The 21081-nt window shown below is 44.7% G+C and overlaps 1 protein-coding gene across 1 annotated transcript in view; it reads right to left on the bottom strand.

Moving 5' to 3' along the window:
- Hs3st1 (heparan sulfate-glucosamine 3-sulfotransferase 1) overlaps positions 1-20422 on the bottom strand; it is a 29547-nt gene extending 9125 nt beyond the window's left edge. The window contains exon 1 of the mRNA XM_051200264.1: positions 20236-20422. The gene's annotated coding sequence lies outside the window, so the exon portion shown is untranslated. The remainder of the gene's footprint in view (positions 1-20235) is intronic.
- Between the last annotated feature and the right edge of the window lie 659 nt (positions 20423-21081).

Genomic DNA, 21081 nt, shown 5'->3' with positions numbered 1-21081 from the left:
GCGGCTCGCATAATGTTAATATGTGAGCGCATTTTCTGTCTGAAGTGAACAAGTAAAAGTGGGCCCAAGTTCCCTTCAATGTGATGAGATTCATACTCTTGGAATGCAGTTCCTCCAAGCTTTCTGAGTTCCCTGGAGTCCTCCACGATGCCGAAAGGTTCCAAATCCACAAAAGATTACCTGGATAATGGGCACTGCTGGATAAGATTGGGTTTGGTGTGCTTGTGGTGGGGGGTTATCTTGTCAAGGACAGGAAGGCATCACGTGCCCTTGCAGGATCAGGGAAGCCTATCTCCCCCCCACCCCCCCACCCACCCAGGGCATCTGGAAGTCAAGCAACACAATAGTGTCCTCCCCTCCCAGTACAAGATTAGAACCCAAGGACCCTGAGGAGGTGTTAGAAGGAAAAGCGACTCCAGCTTCTTCACCCAACAGTCCTGGGTGATCAAGATCTAAAGAACTACAGGGGCCCAAGTTGAGGTCTACACACCAACACCTTGGGATCTAATTAAAGAGGAAACTGGCCCTCTAAAAATTCAGGGAGAGGTGTGGTTTCTGCACCCCTAAGTTCTCAGGGGCACTGGTCTACTGGCCAGCCCATGGAATGGTCCTGGGACCTCAATATCCTCTACAATCTTCACTGATTTAGCCTGTAGAAGCTCTATTCTTTGTTCCCCATTTGTTTTTTCACTGGGTGGATATAGCTAGCTTTTAAACCCAGGATTAAGAATAATCTTGGTAGACAACAAAGAGAAAGATCTGTCTGGCCACAGAGGCAGAGCTATTCGAGGAAGAGGATAACAAAAATTTGGACTTAACAGAGGATTTCTAGCCGAAGCTGAGGTTTCCATCTCAGCTCCGTAAGTTAAAACCTGCAGGGCAGCCCTGAAACTCCGAAGAGTTTTGACCTTGTATTTTTTATTGTAAGGTTCAAATAAAATGGTATATATGGAGCACTTAGGACACTGCTTTATTGCGCAGTTCATATGGCAACATTTCAAGTCATGGTGGCTAATTTTATCCCTAAAAATGCTGCTTGGTATAAATAGGATCTAGAGATAATTAGTCAAATGCATTTGTTCATGAGCCAAACTGCTGCAGTGACTCAACCAGACAGAAGCTCAAGGAAGAAGGGACAGTGACACCAGGCAGGCCGGGGCTCTCTGTTTGAGGACAGCACAGAGCAAGGCCTTGATAAGAGCCCCCCCCCCACCCCAGACAAAATAGAACAGCAGGTGCAAGTAGCTGCAGTGTTCCTTCTCAGTGTGCTTCATGTGCCGTTGTTGGGCACAGAAGGCAGCAGTGACCTAAATAAATCCTTCATTACACACAGAAACACACTGGCATAGGCAGCACATGGCAGAGCTCTGTCGCAGGAGGGACGACAGGGCCTCTCTTATTAACAAGTAGCATAGTGGAAAAGGGCCCTGCCAGTGGATTGGGGGATGGAGCCAGGTGCTGCAGACTCTTGTAGACCGGCTCCAGCTGAGATTCAGCCTCTGACAGGTGCATGCGTAGCTGCAGGAGCCTTCCTGGGTAGGGCAGAGGGTCATCCATCATGCCACATGTGGCAAGCACTCACGAGTTCTGTGCATTTTTCCAGAAATGCAAAGATACAAGAGATATGAGAGGCACAAAGGCCCTGTACCAACATCTTTAGCTGTCATATCATGGTACCATTTCACAGAAAGAGAAACTGATAAAGGCAACGAGCAAGAACACCAAAGTCATGCGCAGAGGTGGTAGACAGAGTAGGATAGCACAGCATCCTGACCCCATACCTATGAACACAAATTATAGTTTGGATTCGTGCTTTTTAAGGTGTTGGGCAAGGGAGGCCAGAATAGTTTACAGTTGTAAACAAAAATGTGCAAAGCAAAGTGAATTCTTCCTCTTACACAAAACTCAGGAGAGGATTTGCCTCATTCCTTAGGCCACTTTAAAAGAATGAACATCCATGTCTTTTCACCATTCATACTTTGAAGCGCTAATGCCCAGTTCAATTGCATTTGCAAGACAGAGTCTTTGAGAAGTGATTTAGGTGAGGTCATGCAGTTGGGGTCCTGATGTGAAAGAACAGGTATCTTTCTAAGAAGAGGAAATAAAACAAGTTGTTTTTTTTTGTTTGTTTGTTTGTTTATGTGTCCAACACGAGTGAAGACAAAGAGAAAGGAAGCTGTCCGTAGGCTGGGAAGAAACCATATAGAGAAGTGAGATTCTTGGCACCTTGCTCTTGATAGCTCATCCTCTAGGACCATGAACAATGGATGCCTGCCTTTTAAGCACCTCTCCCTGGCATCTGGTCGAACAGCTCCACTAGCACTAAGTCCTCAGAGACAGAACAGCAGAACTAAGCTCTTTGCTGGAAGCCTTCTGCTGTGTAAGCACAGGACAGTCTGCTGGATCCAGGCAGGTGACATCATGTAGCAAGTCAGTTGACTGTTAGGGGCTGTGGCAAGCAAGCTGTGCACATGCTCTGTCTAAAGAGGCAGCTGCTGTCCACTCTGGCTGATGTCATTCAAGTCCAAGGACTAGAATGATCTGATAGTCCAGTTTTTCCAGATTCAACTGTGTATATTAATGTGAGAAATATTGTTTTTTTTTAAACGTAATACAAGGATATTTGTTGCTAAATAAGGAGAAGGTAAGAAGGGAGGGAGAAAGATGGAGAACAAACCAAACCTATAAGTTTTGATGCCTAAGGTCTCCACTTCTCCTGCAGGTAAGCTTTCGTTGTTCCCCGGTGGCTTCTGCAAGGTTTCTGAACTTGCATAGCGTTCTAGAGATTCATAAACAATCTGCTCACTGTCTTTGAAGAGTTTTCTCTAACGTGGAAGGCAACATAATGGAGCTAATTGCAAAGTTTCTGAGAGAACACGAAGGGAGCCTTGTAAATCAAAGACTTTAATGGTAGAAAATTGGAGAGGAGCAGGGTGTACCTAAAAAGAGGCCACAGGGGAGGTGACACCTGGGCATAATCATGGAGGAGACATGGGGCTTGCTCTGCAGGCCCCTTAACAAGGCATTTGTTCTAGATTCTTTTAGATCAGGAAACATGGGTAGGTATGCATACCCCCTAACCTAGCACATGCTATGGGGCTCACACTCTGTTGGTGCATCTTAGCAGAGATGAAGTTTTAGGAGCCTGGGGACTCCACAGTGTCGAAGCCCAATGGGAGAATGAATACAGAGTTCTAAGTGTGTATTCTGGCAAGGCCACTTATTTGGGGTAGATTACCGGAAATTCTTGGATATTTATGCTCAGAGATTTTTGTATACATGTGTTCTTGGTTGGTCATAGGCATTTAAAAAGCAAGTATTTAGGCCAGGCATGGTTACATACACCTGCAATCCTAATGCTAAGAAAGCAAAGGAAAAAGGATTGGCCTGCATAGTGATATCCTGTCTCAAAAACAGAATAAAATGAAAACCTAGAATTTCATACACATGCTTCTGTATTGACAGTGTAGTTGCCTGAAAAATGTATGTTAAACACATACAGTCTATCGAACATCACAGCTGAGCAGCAAGGTGCACCACAGAGAATCTTGGTTATTTCCGTGGTGACATCACACCTCCCTTGGAGGTTCAGTAGAGGTAGAGAGTTGCCCAACATCCCAAGAGAGGATGGTACCAAACATTGCTAGTTCAGAAATAACTCCAAATTTAAGACTAAACTACAGTTTCTGCTGAATGTTTATCTCTTTCTTACCAGAATAACGTCGAAAAGTCCGATGTTAATATCACATCTTATCTGTCCTGCCAAGCACTGTAAATGAATCAGAGAGTGAACAATGCCGTACACCAGCACAGGCTGGGGAGATTCTCTGTGCGCAAAACACTTGGCATGCAAGTGGACCTGAGTTTGAATCCCTAGGGCCCCTATAAAGGTCAGTGTTACTGGTAAGATGTATGCCAATGTTACATTGAGCTAGGAGGTGGAGATAGGAGAACTCTCTAGACACTCAAAGGGCAGCTGATCTGGCATGCACAAGTATGAACAGAGAGAGAGAGAGAGAGAGAGAGAGAGAGAGAGAGAGAGAGAGAGAGAGAGAGAGAAACCTTGTCTCAAACTAGGTGGAAGGTGAAGTTCTTTCTACACCTTAGGTGATCCTCTGACCTCATTGTGCATGTGTTGGTATGTGTACAACTACAGACATACAAACACACACACACACACACACAAACACACACACAGAGAGAAAGCATCATACAAGTACATCATAGACATGGATGCACACACACATGCACATAGATGTGTACATAGATGGGCACAGAGACATCATATACAGACATATCATAGACATAGATGCACACACACACACACACACACACACACAGAGAGAGAGAGAGAGAGAGAGAGAGAGAGAGAGAGAGAGAGAGATTTCTAAAAACAAAATCATGTCCATGAGGAACTCAGGAGAGATGTTGAAATAGAAATAACCCAAGTCTGGCACCACAGCCAGCAGTGATTTCATGGTGACCATATCTTTTCTCTGAATAAATCTTTAGCCATTAATAAAAGAACACTCTTTGACCTCCTTTGCTACAAACACACACACACACACACACACACCCATAAGCACACACAAACCACAGCAAATTATACTTTACAAAAGCAACATTTAAATGCTCCTTGAGTTCAACAATGCCATTGTTATGTTCAGCTTTGGTAGTACAAAATTAATTAGGTCCTCAATTTGTTTGACTCAAACTTCATTTTATCCATAACGAATCTACTATAAACAAGGGTCACCTATTTTCTTATCTTACTTATCTAAAAGCCATGTCCTCTATCCATATATTGCTGCCCTTGATACGATGCTGTTGGGTGTTCTCTCATTATTTCTTACTGTAATTTCAATATCATCGGATTAAAATGTGCTGGCATTTGTCAAGAGAGATCATTATGAGCCTCATCTTTCATTTTTTCAGAATATAAACACAAAGTGATTGACTTACACTTTGTACCTTTACATATTATTTATTTTTACTTAGATAAAGCACTTGAAACACATTGGCATTAGCAGGAAACTTTCTAGAAACAGTTAGATGAATCCTGGCACTCACAATGGGAAGATTTGTAGAGTTACGAGTTTGGCTTTGAATCCCAGCTGCACAGATATTCCCCTGTGTAACCCAGATCAAATCCTGTGCTCTGTGCGTCTTGTTTTCTTATCTGAGATGTGAAGATTGCAACACTACCGACTTTGTATGATTGTCATGAAAACCAAAGGAAGTGTTAGTACAGAAAAGGCTAAAGAGAGGGCCTGGCATAGAGAAAATCCTCATGAAATGTCAGCATTGTTGCTCTCTGACTTCTGTCTTCCACTGTAGCTGATAAAGGTTCTATTCACGTAGTCTAAGTAACTAACCTAGATAATCTCAGCCATACACAACAGGTCTTCACAAAAGGTCCCTTGCTTGAAAGGGCCATTTCTTGGAAATAGATGCCTGTTAAGCTACTGTCAGGAGCTGGGATCCAGCCCAGTGTTGTACTCTGTCTTCTCTGTGACCTTGTCCAAGATTTGAGGATATTCTAAACTCATTTGAGCAGGGAAATAATTAAGACACGGGTTCTATTTAACACAATCTTAACAGAAATATTCAGAAAACTAAGACATACTCATGTGTCTTAGTAATTACCCAAGATTCCAAACAGGATGATTCCTATTGAGTTAGCCATAAAGACTTAATCCATCATCAGCCTGACAGGCACAGGTTAAGTGTAGGAACACATAGAAAATTTCCAAGGGGCTAAGATGTTCTTGATGCTGAGAATTAATGTAATTGAACCAAAGCTCTAGTTTAGAGTAGATTAAATAAACTAAAGAACAGTCTATAAGAGATTTTAGTTATTACAAGAATAAAGTAAGATACGATGGCAGTAGTATGGTACTGTTATGTCATATTGTGGTTTGACTGGACAGTGAGACCATCACTTCCACAATGGGAGGCAAAAGACTGGAGCTGATGTGAATTTAGCAACTGAGAGAAATTTGCAGTATACTTCTTGGAGAAGACATTGAAGACTACTTGTGGGGGGTCCAATGGGAATAAGAACAAAGGTCAACACATTTGAGTGGCATTCAGGCTCCAGCACAGAGATAGGGAAATGTATAAACACAGCCGTATGCTTGAGATTCTTCAAATTTACATCATGTAAATTTGAAGGTTCTACTTCTCTCTCAGTTTTCCATCCAGAAAGTGAGAAAGGGCACCCTGCTATCCTACTTGAGTGGATACAAAAATTAAATGATTATAAGAATCATGCTCACTTTCCTGATACAAGGTAGGTTTTCAGCACAGAGGATTCTGTGACATGTGACCTTTCATGACCTGGTAACACGAGAAAAAGACAAAACAAAACAAACAAACAAAAAAAAAAAGGATAACAATGATGATAATTTGTGTTTTTTAAAGAACATTTTTGTCACCTTAAATAATTTTCCTAAATATAGAAGGGAATTGAAACATTCCAAATCAAAATACAAAAACGTTGCATACTTTTAGTTACAAAGTAAACACTCACAGAAAAAGGCAGACTACGGGTCACAATTGTTCCTATCTTGGTATTTATGAAGGACAGCTATTAGGAGGCAATTAGTCATTATCGTAGAACCTTAAAAACTACCCAGGTAAGAAAAGAAAGTAAGCCATGATGATAATCTCGCACTCACACACTGGTTTGCCTTAGCCAACCAGTTAGGCCCAAACCTAGTGGGCCATACAACCAGATTCCTACCATGTGGCCTGACAGCAAGCCAGGAACTTCCCTCAGCTTTCTTTAGAATGTATGTGATCAAATTGAGACTCAGGAAGGGTATCAGTATGAGCAGGCTCAACCTGCTGGAAAGAGTAATGGTGTTTCAGGGAGCAGAAGCCTTTGAGCCCTGGGAGGGCTGCTTCATGGAAAGGTGCTGGTGAGCAAACCCAGCCAAAGACACCACTGGGAGCAATAACCTTGACCACACAATGAACGCCTGCAGAGGCTGCCTTAAGTTTCTTAGGAGACAAAGGACAGCTGTGCATCTGAACTCAGGAAGTCTAAACTAACACATGTGCTTGCCCTCAGAGCTGGTGTTTCTATTTATAAATAATGATCTTTGAATTTGTAATAATAGTACTTTCACTTCCCAGATGCAAGGACCACATCCCTCTCTGGTACCTTGCTCAACAAATCCATCTACATACACTTCATTCTCTATTGCATTGCTGCACCTGGACCGAGTGTAAGGCATCAAGAAGCATGAAGAATTGTTTGTCCTGTTGTCTGGGACCCAAGTCCTCGGGGATCCAGCCAAGTCAATAGTGGTCATAACCATGTCACCCAGAGGAACAGCGTTCTCTCAGTACAGGAGAGGTATCCATACTTAATCAAGGTGCTTAAGCTTAGATGAGTGCCTACTTCTCAGCATCTCCTCCATGAATGGTCTCGTGCAGGCTGAAGGCAGGCCTCTGCACACTCAAGTCTTTCAGAAATCCTGAAAGAGAGCAGCCACTGTGGCAAGCAAAGGGTGTCACCAACCTGAAGGGAAAGCGAACACACCCCAGTGCAGCAAACTCAAAATGGTTCCTCAATTTACAGGTCAGGTGACAAATCCATTGTCCTCCTATCACCTGAGAAGCAAAGGGTAGGACCACCACATACCTAGAAATGCGATCTGTTCTCCACATAGAAAATAATTTATCAAGGGATACAGAGGTCATATATTAGGAGGTCGTCCAGGAGAGGACATAAAAAAATGAGGCATTTTGAACGTGATGAGAAAAAGAAGGCACAGATTCTCCAGACAGGAAGCAGAGTGCACCAAATATGGAGATACTCATGTCACTGATTTAAATGGGGGAAATCACAGGGATCCCATCATCTAATTCCAGAGAATAGAGTGGCAAAGGATTTCAGAGGGCACATCAGCTGCCCAACTTGGAAGCTCATTAATACTTTCACTTTTTCAAAGTAAAACAGAAGGAGAAGAGAGCTTTTTACGCACCTACTATATGCATTAAATGTTCTGACTAATTAAATGGACTGTCATTAAAATCACCATTAAATGCATCGTTGCACTTAATCTTAAAGACTCAAAAGGAAGGTGGCAAGGTCTCTGGTGTGTTCATTCAACAGTGATTATGTACCAACAATCTGCTGGGCTGTGAGGGGCTCTAGACAAATTCCCTGAGGTTTATAACTTCATCTCTTGAAATAGACTTAATATTAAATAAATGAGCAAAGAGAACTGTATAACTGAAATTGTGAGTGAATACCTAAGGAAGAGTAAGATGATTTACTTGCCCAAGGTGACCTCGGCACTGGAACCTTATGTTCTGGGATGAGCTTGCATCTATGTCCAAGAGTCCAACACAATTCCTGGGATTCCTCATTGCACTGGGAAACAGGGAGGTTTCTGCTTATCTCTGAGTTTTGCAACGATTACTGGGGACATCAGGAGAGACAAACAGAGAAATGTTGCAGACTGCAAACGGTTGCAAATGTTATGGAGCCAAAGGAGGAAAAGAGAGGAAAGCAGAAGGATAACAGATCTGTATTTCAGCTGAACATAGCAATAAAAAGGAAGTTATGAGGCTCAGCCTAATCAATCACCGACTGCCGTGTACAAACACAGCTATAATAGTTGCTCAAAGTAAGAGGGATCGATTCAGGGCTGTCATAGTCAATTAATTTTCTGCTTTCATTGTTTCAAATGCCTCTGTGCCTCAGTTTCCTGTTATATTCGAACACACACATACATACACACACACACACCTATTTACCTGTGGGCTAATTTTTGGCTGCTAGGAACTATTAGGAAAATCTAGAGGATTTTGAGGTTCTCTTTCTACATAAACGGCAAGAGATAAAGGACAAGGGAGGTCCCCCAAGTCAATCTTTTCCTGCTTCAGAGCTAAATGATGGAGTCACCTGTGTGGGGGACACTGTGACCTTTCACCATGCTGAGGTTGGGCACCAGCCGAAATGAGCAATCATCTATACTCAAGATCTGATTTTCAGTCAAAATCTGTCTTTCCAGCAAGAGAAACTAATGATGTGTAATAGGTGCCACCATGTTGATTCTGGATATGTGCCAAACTTCCTGATAATGCTTTGCATACATTACAGATAAGATTCCTAATCCAATAGAAAGGCATTTTTTTCAGATAAGACAGTGGAGGCTTTTAAAAGCAAAATCACTTCCAAATGTGAAATATAATGGGAAAAAAAGCTTCTTTCCTGGTCAGAGATTTGCTGGTTTTTTTTTTTTTTTTTTTTTTTTTTTTTTTTTTGTGCCCATAGTCAATGTAAACTCCAAACTACTCTTGGAACAGAGCTCCAGCCCTGGGTGTGGTCTTACTTTCCATGAAGAATGATAAAGGGTAGCTCTGTGAACCTCATGAAGGGATCATTCTTGCAAGGTGTGCAGATAGAGCTGAGAGTGTCAGGGAGAATTAATTCTTCTAGAAGACCCATTCCCACAGAGGACAGATCAGACAGGGCACCACTCCGAAAGGCTTCTCCAAGAGTTAATTTAAACAATGCAGATGTAAAACCCAACCAAAGAGCATATCAGGGGCATTTGGGAACCTGAGCTGTGAGACACTGTTTGGAGGTAGCTTTAAACTAAGTGGTACATGAGGATGCAGGCAGGGATGCTGAGGACTCCTTGCCCCTGAATTCAATTTGTCTGTTCCTCTTGGGTTTTCTGTTGTCTCGCTTTCTCTTTTCGTCCTCTACCCTCTGCTCCTCCCTGTCTCCATTTTTCTCTCCCACAATGTGCACTCTGGATCTTCCCCTGCTCTCATTGTATACCATTTCTTCATTGCTATTTCATGTGGGAAAGATAAATTAAGGTTGGAAAACCAAAATACTGAAACACTGTCCTATAAATGTGATGCCGAACTTTAGTTCTTGGCCCCCATGACACAGTATCCAGTTATCTATCCAGGGTCATTTTCTCTTTCTGTCGTTAGCTTCATGTGCCACTGTCGGCCAGGTACATTGTGTCTCTTGACATAGTTTATCTGGTTAACTGAGCATTGAGCAACCACCTGCTATAAATTTAAGCATGCTCATTTCCAGATGTAAAGACTGGGGCTTAAAGGAGCTTACCTTTCATGGCACAGTTCATAAAGAGTTAAGCAAGCTCCAGGCAGATCCATTTGGCTGGCTACCTGAATGCCACTGTGCACATACTTTTCTGGACAATATTCTGTAGAAACACACTGCTAGTAAGCAGTTCATGTTACACATGCTATATGCAACAGGAATGGGTTTCTTTATCTTAAGCAAGATCTTACCAGTAAGTAAGCTATTTAAAAAATGCCTTAGAAACTATACAAGCAGCAAACTTCTTGCTGACTTGAGTCCTATCAAGTGGCTGCCTAATCAGATACACTCACATCCATCCTCAGAACATGTTCCAAGAATCGTAGGGGGATTGCTGTTCAGTTCCTAACTCCAGTCCAGTATACTTGGTCTGGAACATTGGAAAGACTGTCTCATGGGCTGATGAACTTTGTAGTCATTTGAGAAAAGAGCAGTTTCAGGGGTGAGCTTGCAAAGCAGTGGACATCTGTCCCCAGTGGAGCCTTATGGTAACCTAACCTTTCCTTTGTTTTCCGTTTTGTTATTTGACAATTTCACACACAGATATAAAGTACTGCAGTGCTCACTGCCCCTTATATTCCTCCCATCTCTACACCACCCACCGTCCCCGACAGTCCCTTTCTCTGAATCACAGTTTTTGGGGTTGATTTTTATGCTTTAGTTGGTTTAACCAGGGCTGTCAGTGTGGCCCCTGGTTTGGAACCATGCACTGGAACCTGATGGGGTCACCAGTGGGGATGTATCTAAAGGCAATACTTCCCTCCCCTCCCTAAATAGAATTCAGCCCTCTGAGTCCCTCCTCCAACCATGCTTGACTTGTGCAGAACCAGAGCTGCTCTGAGGTCATGATCACAATGGATCTGCCCTGCCTAGAAGATAACATTTACAGCCCTACTCCCTATCACCTGGCTTTTGGATTCTTCCCTCCCTTTCTTCCATAGTGTTCCCTTTGTCTCAGGGGAACTGATATGAACTGTTTGTTTCAGGCTAAGCTCTCGGCACCCAGTTCGGATATGAGCCCCCTCACACTCACTGCCCTTCACTGGAAGGAGAGAACTCACTGGTTAACATCTATGCGCATAAAACAAATACTTTTAGAAGTAAGAAAGCTTGGCTCTCTCAATTTAGCTCAGCAATGGTATTCATTTCCCACGGGGGGCCCACCCATTATTTCCCCCACCACATTGTTTTCCTTTTTTGTCTTAATCGGGTTTATAGTACCAGACATGATTTCTCTCGTGTGGGGGCAGGTCTCAACTTCAACCAGAGAACTGTTGATAACCCACATTACAGTAATAATGACGTCACACAGGTAGATACACCTTGCCCGGAAGGATGGTTTCATACATAGTAAGATTCATAGCTGTATAAGACCATCCGCTGATCAGCATCTCCTCACACTTCCCAAGCAGCCTGGACAGCATCTTCTAGGACTGGGAAAGCTAGCCCGCAGATGGGCGTTTCCACCTCCACTCCAGCTTGATGTCTGCGTGTTATGCTTCCAAGGGAATATGGTGTCTTTAGCAACACTGTCTTACCAGTTCTGACCAGCAACAAAGAAAATGATAAGAGCGTGTACTGTTTTGGGGATCCCTGACCAACAACTCATAAGGAAGTATCCCACCCATGGCATTTCCCTTCAAACAGTTTATTAAAAATAAATAAATAATATATTCAATTTGGTTACAAGGTAGTAGGTTTCCATATGGTTTTTAATATCCCTTCGTCTGGTTAATACTCCACCCTACTGCCTTGTCCCTCCTACCCTCCCACCCGTCCCTGCTTTAATCTTCCCTATATGCCCCCTCGCTCTATTTTGACATTGCCTATGCTCTACTATCCTTCTTTCCTTTGTACCATAATCCGCCCATTGGCCTCTTTCTGGTTTCCTGGCTTCTACAGGTACTGCAAGCTAAACACACGGAATTCGGTCTGTAGAGATGAGCTTGGAGGCATATTCGCACTAATAAGGCCTTGCCTTAGTGGACCCAGTACTGCTCCAGTAGCTTCACAGGTTGGCATCCCTTCTTCACAGAGACCCCTGAGAAAGACATGGCTCCTGATACCACGGTTGGAAAGAGAGAATGTGTGTCTCTGTTACTAAACACACCCCAGGTTCTGTTTCCCTCTTTTGAGCAGGTAAATAAGGTTTCCTAGGCCAGGCTGCTCCCTGCTTAGCTCACCGGGAAACAACATTTCTTTTTCATCTTGGACCATTCCCCCAGGCTAAACCATTTCACCTCTGAGATTACAGTGTAACCCTTTGCTTAGCTTCATATGATTGGGAGTTTTCAGAAGAAATAATTTCTCAGAAGACACAGGAACCTAAGGAGACTTTGTAAGATAGAGGATTGAAGACACATGACTGCAGATGGACTGCAGGCTTCAGAGATGCTAAGCACACACCCTACCTCTGACCTAAGCTCACAGCCCACAGGGAAATGAATTCTTAAGTATCTGGGATATACCTAAACTGTTACATATTATTTATCTAAAATTAGGATTTACTCAGCAGTCTTACAATTCCATCTGCAAAGTCTACCAACTATATACACGATGACTTTCTGAGCATGGCACCCACCCAGCGACACTTTTATAGCCTTGTGTCTTCAGGATACTGTTGAGAAAACTAAAGTCCTAAAAAGTTACCTCTTACTGAAAGCCAACATGAGTGCATATTGCTGTTGTTCTTTTGCAACAATTGCCAGCAAAACAAAAGTAATTCCAAAGTAGAATCTTAGATATCTTCCCTAACACCCAGACCCTCCTTCCTCCCTAGCCTGGGGAGGGTCTGCTTGGAGAAGCGGTGAGAGTCAAGGGCAAACCAGCTTTCTAGAAGAGACTCCCATCCCACTCTGGTCCCTGCCTCTGAAGTAGTTATTTTTTCTGAGCACAGCAAGGCGAGCGTGCCTTTTCATTTCAGCTTCATCTGCAATCACCTTTCTCTCACTGTATTCTAACTGCTGATCTAGGGCTTTGATTGACTCTCCTAAATAAAAGAATGAAGGCATTTACATAAAACAACCTACTGCAGGGCTTACATGCTCTGAATCTGCAGGAATTCTAGGGGAAAGGCAACAAGACGGAAAATGCTGAGGTGGAAGTTCTTGATGGATAAAAGAAGACGTGAACAGTTTGCAGTCTAAGTGTACTTCTTCACTTACAGAGTGTGGGTGGACTCCTTCAGTCCTCCCAAGGTTGAATAATCTCAAGCTACCTGCTCGGCACAGGTAGAGGGTTCTGGCTGCAGGTCAGGCACATACCAGCTTCATGAAGGCAATGGGGGGAAAAAGTGACTCATATCAAGGCCTCAGTTTCCTGAAACATAAATCAAAGGAGCCAAGTTTCCCTTCCACCTTTGCAGGACTGAGAGGGAAGAGAAAGGAGAGAGCTGCTACTATCACCAGCTGCCAAAGCAAGGGCTCATCCTTGCGTATTCTTTCTGAGTCAGAGGGCTTTGCATAGCTCTGGTAGCCTCGGCCATGGATCCTGCTAAAAGGTCAGTTACTCGGCTGAATTTCTATTTGGAAGACCTAAAAACAATTGTTTGTGTTCTCAATGACTGGATCTATAACAATTTTGACTATGTTTGATAGTTTCGCCCTCTGTCATTTCTCCCAGATAAAGACTCTCAGGGTTGCTCTCTTGAGCCAGTACTTGGGAGTAGATGCAGCATTCGAGAAACTGAAACAAACATACACCTTGGCTCTCGTGGAGCGTATCTCCTCGTGGGGGAGTGTGACATAGTATGAAAGTGAGTGAGTCAAGTAGCAGGATAACTTCAGATAAGCACATTCAAGAGCTTCACAACTGTCTTAAGAAAGTACTGATGTGAACAAAGGGGACTGTGACGACAGAGGCTTATCTGTGAGGTGAGGCCACTAAACACGTCTGTACACGTCCCGCCTTCGATACACAACCTTGCTAATTGAAGTGACTGCTCCCTAAACTGTAAGTTCATCATGAACCCAAGGCATTTCTTCATCTCCTGGACAACCGCCTATCTATCAACAAAGGTCGGACAGATTTGGAAGATGTAGTGTCAGAGTCTCCAAGGGCACAAGCACCTTCATACTAAGAAAAAAAAAATGGCTCCTGAAAAACAAAGTGAATTTCTGCAATAATAATTTTTAAGTCAGTGCCAGACAAAGAAATTAAAGCTCCAAAGAAATTGCCACTAAGGATGGAATCTAGGCATGGAAAGCAAGTTGGAAGGCACACACAAAAACTATTTCTGGCACAAATGCATATTTGCTGTTCAATTAAAAAGGCACTGAACACCAGTGTTCTGCACATGGACTATCTACGAGGACATCTTCCTCCATAGCTCTGGTGACCTAATCACCAGTGATCTGGTATTGATGTTTTCCATCTTATTCTATAGTAACGTTGCTTGATACGGTGGTCCATCATCATATTTAACACAATGCCTGGTTCAAGGAAGATGCTCAGCAAGCATGCCCACTCATCACTTAAAAACATTAGACATTCAGAGAAATATCAGAGATGAACTTGAAACTGCAAAATGCAATCAATGTCCCATATTCCTGTTCTGAAAACTGGTTTGTGTCAGACAGTGAAACTTGATATTGATTACACCGAACTAGAACCTAGGCTACCTGCTGAAGCCCTCCCAACTTACCAGATACCCTGACATTTTGTATCTTACTATGCTGTCTTTTTAAAAAAAAATAGTTAGTGTATCCCAATCTAACTAGGACAGATTTTCTTTAGTTCTCCCCCTTTGTCTCTTTCACCAGAGAAGATGTGCACAGGGGTGAGAGTTTCCATCTGTTCCATTCCCTGCTGTGTTACTGGTAGGAAGAAGAACAGTGAGTGTTGTAGGGCTGGAACTCAGCAAGTGACTTAAAGGTGTAAATGGGATTCTGAAAGTGCTTACTGAGACAAGGACCGGAGGCATCCCCAACTGACTGAAGCAGATGCTCCATCCACGTGGACAGGAATGATGACGGCAGTCTATACCCCTTTTCTCACACTCCTGTAGTGATCTGTGATGGTATAGGTAAGAACTTCAGTGTCACATTCCAACCCAATTCCATTCTACCCGAGGCACCAGAAGCCACATCACTTCAGGCCTGTGGGAGAGCTCCAAGGTCCCCTTATAGAAAAATGTTCCATTGGTCCCACATGCACTATTTAGACATGTTGAGTTAGCTGCTAGAACCAGATGCCAGTAAATTTCATGTAAAACAAGAACCTGCAATTTATCTTAAACAGTAAACAAAACCTGGCAAGGTTAGGATGCAGGTTTCATTGGCAACAAAGTTGGACCTTAGCTCTAAGCCCACATTTCTGTTCTACCCAGGCTGCTCCTTCCTTGCCTGGCAGCTGAAGACATTGCCATTGCGACCCCTGCTGGAAGGCTACCAAAAAGCAGGCTGTATCCAAGAGGAAAAAAAAAAAAAAAAAAAAAAAAAAAAAAAAAAAAAAAAAAAAAAAATGTCCTTTGGGATCTATTTCTGTTATGTTTAAGCCATTCCTCGGAAGAATAATGTATTCATTTTTCTAGTCCTCTCCTGGTAGCACATAACTATTGACAAACTATGGCCCAGTAAATATTATTCTAACGGCCTGCAAAAGCTATGGACTTAATTCCCTATGGGTGGAGGGAGCTGAGAAGGCTGCATGCCAGAGGCAGTCCTGAAGATGGATCGAGGAGGCTGTGTGTATCAGCTGCTTGCAATGCTGCTTGACTCAGACACAAGAGGGAATTTGTTTGAAGACTATGTGTTGCCTCTAGGAAGGAGTGAGATGCTAAAAATCCAGGATTGGAAAATGAGAAGAAATGAAGGAAAACAGACTTCGGGGATCTTGTGAAGATGGTGCCCCAGGAATGGTTCCACTGGGAGTAAGTACATCTTGAGACTTGGAGGCTGCTGCTGCTGACGCCAGCCACTGGATCCAGGACCCAAGTGGGTGATAAACACTCAGCAGTTCCTGTATCCTGAAGCATCTCCCTCCAGATTCCAATCCCCTGGGGGGATTGTTTAACTCAGCCTTAGTTCAGGGCTACAAGGTACAAACTAGGAAAAGAAACTCCACCTCCAGCTGGGAGCATCTCTATAGAAGATGATAAATTTGGTTGCTGGGTACCTTCTGGCCACATAGTAGGGCTTTAAGTGGTGATAAAGGGAGAGGTACCCAAAACAGTACTGAAGACCAGACCATAATGAGAACACACAGATCTGAATTCCATTCTGGAATCCTCTGTACCTTTAGAAAATTGACAGCATCTCCTGATCTACAGATTCTCAATTGTTAAAATAGAAATGATGCCATCTGCTCTCCTGAATAGCTGCGAATATTCCGTTCAATCATTCATTCACTTTTCTAAACACATTTATGGACTGCCTATTAAGTGCTTGGTACTGAACTAGGCTCTGGGGACAAATTCTGGAAGGAAAAAAAAAATGAAAAAGAAAGAAAAGCAAGCACTCTGTACAGATGACCAAGTTAGACAAGGGAGACCCACAAAACTGCTCATGCCTCACTCTCTCTAGTTGAGTCATTGTTCTTTAATTTTTCTCTGCTTTTGATTAAACAATTTTAAGTCCCTCCCTCCAAATATATCTCCAAAGACACATGTACATAGTGAGTTTAAAAGCAAAACTACAACAATAACAACAACAACAACAAATTCCTTTAAAGGACAAGGGAGGTAGGTCATCTGGTAGAGTTGTTGACTAGCACACTGGTTTGAAGCCCAACACCACAGTGACTGGAAGCTATAGTTCATGTCTACAACCCCAGCACATGAACGAGGAGCGAGGGGGCCAGGTGATGTTCAAGGTCATCTCAGGCTACATAGCAAGTTTGAGGTCATCCCAGGATATATGACTGTCTCAAGAAAGATGAAGAAGAAAAACAACTCTAAAACTGAATGCTGATCCTGAAAATTAAAATTATAATTTTTGGAAACAGTGGGGCTCAGTGCTGATGTAATTCATGTAGAATGCTCCTAAGACGAAACTTATTTAAATCTGCCCTCATTTAATGTTTTGTGCAAGCGGTGAACTCAGGCATACCCCCAATTACAATTAACATGAAGTATATATAAAATATCAATGCCAGAAAGGCAAATCAAATAAACAAATTTTTCTCAAGTGTTTTTGTGTGTGTTTTGTTACTTCCTCGTAATCGTCCTCCAGTCACTAATCTACAGGGAAGACTGTGAGGTTTAGAGAGCAAACAGAATCGGCCTAAGGTCATGGGGCCAGAAGTTGGCTTCACCCCATCCTGTAGTCTCTTACTTTCTCTTTCCAGAAAGGCAGTCTGAGCAGAAAAGCAGAGGGCTCCATGCCTGGGCTGAGGACTGTAGAACAGCAGTGTTCTTTTCTAATCTCAGTTGCAAAGTCCCTACCTTCTGCAACATCTAGGAAGCCAGTACACTTGCCACAAAGCAGCCAGCAAAGTGTTACACTTCCTAGCTCTGGGCCCTGGAACTGGTATTTAGACACTCGTGACAGGCACACACCTTGAAAACCATTAAAGCATCCACATGTTTCACTGCCCTTGCCTCCAAATCTAATGACCTAGGAGAGACCCCGTCTCAGTCCTGCTGGTTTCTGTGTGCCACCCAGGGTGTGTGCTTGGTCTAGGAAAGGCAGAGCTCAATAAACAACACATACCAGCCAATCCATTCCCAGCTGCTTTCAAATCACCACTGAATTTTAACGTAAGAAAAGAAAAGCTCCCATGAAGCTTTTCCCTTCAGAGAGTCCCTGGGATTTTTTTTTTTTTCAAGGCAGAGAAATTCTTTTGAGGATGAAAACACAAGTCTCAGCTATATAAAGGAGTTTGAGTAAAGCAAAGCTCAGTCTGCTTAACAAGGTATAGGAAGGCAAGAATCTGTTGAGGGGATAAAACTTCTGCTCCCACACCAGCAGAAGGGCACTCCCTCGATGTGTCCAAAATTCCCATTTGCAAGACCACAGCATCACTTTCTCACCACGCTCCCTGTTCAAAACTTCCCATCTTAAAGCCAAGGTGAATCGCAAGAAGCAGGAGCTTGGCAGAGGAAATGAAACCCAGAAGCATGCATAGCTCAGCCTTGCTCACCAAGACATCTTCTCAGGCTGCTGGCTAATTAACTGCAGAGACTTTAGAGTGCTTAGTCAGGAAGCTGTCCATCCCTGTCGAACAAGAGTTAGATGGGCAACTGACGCCAACCAGGCTCTTTGAAAAGTTCACCTTCTCCTGGCTGTGGAGGGGGTTGGTGTTGTGGGGTGGGCGGTTACCTTGCATAACACAAGGGTCCATTTCAACGTTATTTTTTCCAGTTCTGTGAGTAGAAAAGTCTAAGCATGCTGGAAATAAAAAAGAACAGCGCAGCAATTTGAAGCTTAGGCATTCATCTGGAATTTTGGAAGGTCCAGTTAATTCTAACTGTATTCACTGTGGCTGGGAAAGTAGGAAGCAAGACTAACCCCCAGCGTCGGACAGAATCAGTACTTTAGAAATGCTGGGGTAGGGGTGCAGAACTTGAGCTATCTCCATCTCCTGTCATTAAAAACTAGAGTTAAATATAGAGTTCCTGGAATTAACTCCTGGGTGGAAGCTGGTAATTGGATTTCAACAAATACACTGAGATTGGAGAGCAAAGCTGAGACCATAGAACCTTGCTCTTCATCCAGCAGCTGGTCAAATACTCAAGGCTGGGACACAAGTGGACTGTGCTGGGGACCTGCTCCCCAGGGGTGTGGGTGGTGTCTGGGGTGTCAGTCTTGGGTGCTGGTGGAGCTGTCCTGAGAACGGTGAACTTAGTCTGAACCCCGGGGGGGGGGAGGGGGGCTTTCTCCCTTTCTCCCTAGTCCACTCTTTTCTCTCCTCCCTCACCTTAGGTCCTGGCTAACAAGAGGCTGCTACTGGAAGAGCAGTTTCAAGACCGCGGCTCCAGAGTTGCCTCCTTGGGATCCCCCCAAAGCATTTTAGCACAGTTTAGATAAAAATAGCCCAGGATAACATAACGTGGAGGGAAGAGGAGGAGTAAGTCTCTCGCGCAAGGCAAGGCAAAGCAAGGCAAGGCAAGGCCAGGCAAGGATACCACGGCTTCTGCATAGTGGGGGTTAGAGAGAAAGAACCTAGTCCGGAGGAGAGCCCTGCATGTGAAAATAAGATAGGGTGCCTCCTTAGCTTAGGCTGTGCCATACATAATCTGAAGCACCTACAAAAATAGTTGCTGAGTCTGGCACTACTGACCAGTCCCTGGACCGCATCTGGCTTTCAGGGATGATTTCTCCATTCCACCACTGGCTTGAGCCCTAGGTTCTGAGAGCTGACCCTCCAGTTCTAAGGAAAGGCTGGTTCCAGATGGGAAAAGCACACTGCTGCAAAGGCGGGTGGGTGTGTGGGGCGCCCCTGAAGAGGTCGGGCTATGAGTAAACCCTGCTTGTTCTAAACACAGTCTCCCCTGGTTCGTGTCCCGACATCCCTTACCATGCCCCATTCACCTCCTCTATCGGCAGTACCCGAAATAGAAATCCAGGTTGGGGGGGGGGGTAGTAAAAAGTAACATGAAAATTCAACAGCGGTTTGTAACTGGATTTCTTAATACTTACGGTCCTGCCTGCCGGTCCTGCCTGCCGCCTTACTTTTGGAGTACCCCAGAAGATGCTCGGTCTCCGCATTACTGAACGTAAAGGCACACTAGACCGAGGCTTGCACATCCCAGACGCCCCATTCCGGAGTAACTCCAGTCAGCGGTCCCCCCAGCCCAGTTCTCCGCCCCAAGTGGTACCCTGCTCGGCAAGCTCTGCGCTCCAGCTGCACTCGAACAGGGTCCTAGAGAGAATCCGCGACGCTGAGCAGCCGGCAGCCGATGATGACTCTCCTGAGTCCGGTAGAGACATAAGTCCAGTTTTGTAAGAGTCAGAAACTCGGGACCCTTATAGTCTATCTTGTGAATTTTAGAGATGAGCTTCCAGGGCAGGGGACAGGAGGATTAGAAACCCCCGAGTCTTCCTTCAGTGTACTCTTCAGTCTAACAGCTTCAGCCTGCACTCACCTTAGGTTTTGCACTTGTTCAAAATAGGGACACCAGAAGAAAGAGCCTAGGAAGCCCTCACCGGCCACTCCCCAGCCTGACACCTTTACCCCCGGCGCACAGAGCTCACCTGAGACGTGTACCTGTCCAGCCGGTCAGGCGCCCTGAGTCTTCTCTCCGGCTCGGCCATGGGCAGCACCGCCTTCGAGCACTTGAGCCACTTGGAGCAAATCCCCAGTCACCTCGGGGCCGGCGAGCGAAGAAGCGACACTGTCACTCACCGAGAGAGACCCGGCGGTGGTGGCAGCTCGTGGCTGCAGCGCGCAGAGGACCTTGCAGACAGGCTTTTTGGTGCCAGATCCCAGGATGGGAGGAGCAGGAGGAGGAGCAGAAGCCGGAGGAGGGGACAGCGGAGGCCGATGCTCCGGGAAAGCGCGGAGGGCAGGAGAGGATCGCGAGCGCCCACTGCTGCCGCGTTGGCTCCGGTGCTGCCCCGAGTCCCGCCTCCCAGAGCGTCCCTGCGAGGCGACTTCCAGCGACCCAGCTTAGCACCTGGCTTCTGCGCTTCTCTGCTTCCCGAAGGAGGCGGCTCCTCTGCTCATCCCGTGCAGTGGCTCCTCGGATTACAGTCTAGGAGGAGAGACCAGCTCAACCTGGAGGGTGGGGCGTGTGGCTTGGGTGACTTCATCAACCTGGCAAACCCTTGGGCTCCCAGAGCGCTCACTGACACCCTCTGTGTTTGAATGGGGCCCAATCCTCCGTTACCCCTTTCGTAAACTCCGCGTGATCCCCCAACATCCTCGCAGTACCCACATGTGTTCGCATCAGCGTTCCCTACCGGCAGGTGATCCGCTTTAGGCTCCTACACAGGAGTGCGGTGTGGGGACCCGGAGGCCTCCGGGGCCCTTTGCTCCATCTTGCGCCGCTGCAGCAGGGACAGGAGCTGCTTGAAGAGCTAGTATGCCTTGTCTCCATG

This window comes from Phodopus roborovskii, unplaced genomic scaffold, assembly GCF_943737965.1.
Source record: "Phodopus roborovskii unplaced genomic scaffold, PHOROB, whole genome shotgun sequence".
Taxonomy (NCBI): Eukaryota; Metazoa; Chordata; class Mammalia; order Rodentia; family Cricetidae; genus Phodopus; species Phodopus roborovskii.
The sequence above is the reverse complement of the archived record's forward strand: the minus strand, read 5'-3'. Positions and strand labels throughout refer to the sequence as shown.